This window comes from Corvus brachyrhynchos, unplaced genomic scaffold (genome assembly GCF_000691975.1).
Source record: "Corvus brachyrhynchos isolate BGI_N302 unplaced genomic scaffold, ASM69197v1 scaffold126, whole genome shotgun sequence".
Lineage (NCBI taxonomy): Eukaryota > Metazoa > Chordata > Aves > Passeriformes > Corvidae > Corvus > Corvus brachyrhynchos.
Genome location: NW_008239283.1, coordinates 8219759 through 8220726, shown reverse-complemented (window position 1 = coordinate 8220726; position 968 = coordinate 8219759). Strand labels below are relative to the sequence as shown.

Below are 968 nucleotides of genomic sequence, written 5' to 3'. Positions count from 1 at the left end.
GTCCTTGCAAGTGCCGCTTGGCAGCAGGAGCCCGCTGTGTGTAGGGGTCTCCGCCGCTCTCCAGGCTCTGCAGGAGTTTTGTGACCTGGGGCGGTGCGGATCCGCCTAAGTCAGTGACCACTGAGTCAGCGCTTCTGCTGCGGCTGCAGATGGTCGTGTCGGAGCTGCCACGTAAGTAGGTGGTAGGTGAAAGGGTCCGGCTCCCAAACTTTGGGATGCAGCTTGTTCCGTTTCCTTAGTTTTTCAGAATTGTTTGGACGTTAGGAGGAATTTCTTTAGAAAGGGTGATTATGTGTTGGATTGGGATGCCAAGGAGGTGGTGGAGTCACTGTGCCTGGAGCCACCTGTTCAGGAAAGACTGGACGTGGCACTTAGTGGTGGCTGGTGACATGGTGGTGTCCAGTCACAGGTTGGACTCGAAGATCTCAGAGGTCTTTTCCAGCCTAATTGATTTTGTGAATCTTGGTTTTGCCTCTGAGATCTCTCTCCCCCTGGCTTTATGGAAAGGATTATATTGACTCGTGGTTTAGGATTATTGCCTTGTCTCATCATACCTGATGATGTCAAAGTAGCTTTATTTGTTGTGTCCTTATGTACTGCTCCAGTTTGTAACACGAATTTCTGAAGTATGCTGTAGAGTGAAAAAATTCTGGCTCCTGCTTGTGCAATGCAGCTGTCACAACCCTCAGAAGTGGGGACAATAAATTGTCCAACAGTATTAGGTACACTTGAGCTAAACACAGAAGTTTTGTTTTCATTCTGTGTTGGACAGGAGTGCAGCTTGCACCTATGTCGCGGGTTCGGTTTGTAACCGGGCGAAAACACCAATTAGTGTAGTGGTTTGGTCCAAAATACTCATTACTGTTTATCTGCTGTGAGATAAGAATTAGGAGAAATGCAAAACAGGCACCAAACTTGAAAGAATATAAAGAAGTTTATTAACAGACCTAAAAGAGGAAAGAAAAAAA

At 46.7% G+C, this 968-nt stretch overlaps 1 protein-coding gene across 3 annotated transcripts in view; it reads left to right on the top strand.

The window, feature by feature from the left end:
- The first annotated feature begins 6 nt into the window (after positions 1 to 6).
- Positions 7 to 968, top strand: part of SEC22A (SEC22 homolog A, vesicle trafficking protein) — a 20505-nt gene continuing 19543 nt past the window's right edge. For all 3 annotated transcript variants that reach the window (XM_017740178.1, XM_008638243.2, XM_017740179.1), the window contains exon 1: positions 7 to 171. The gene's annotated coding sequence lies outside the window, so the exon portion shown is untranslated. The remainder of the gene's footprint in view (positions 172 to 968) is intronic.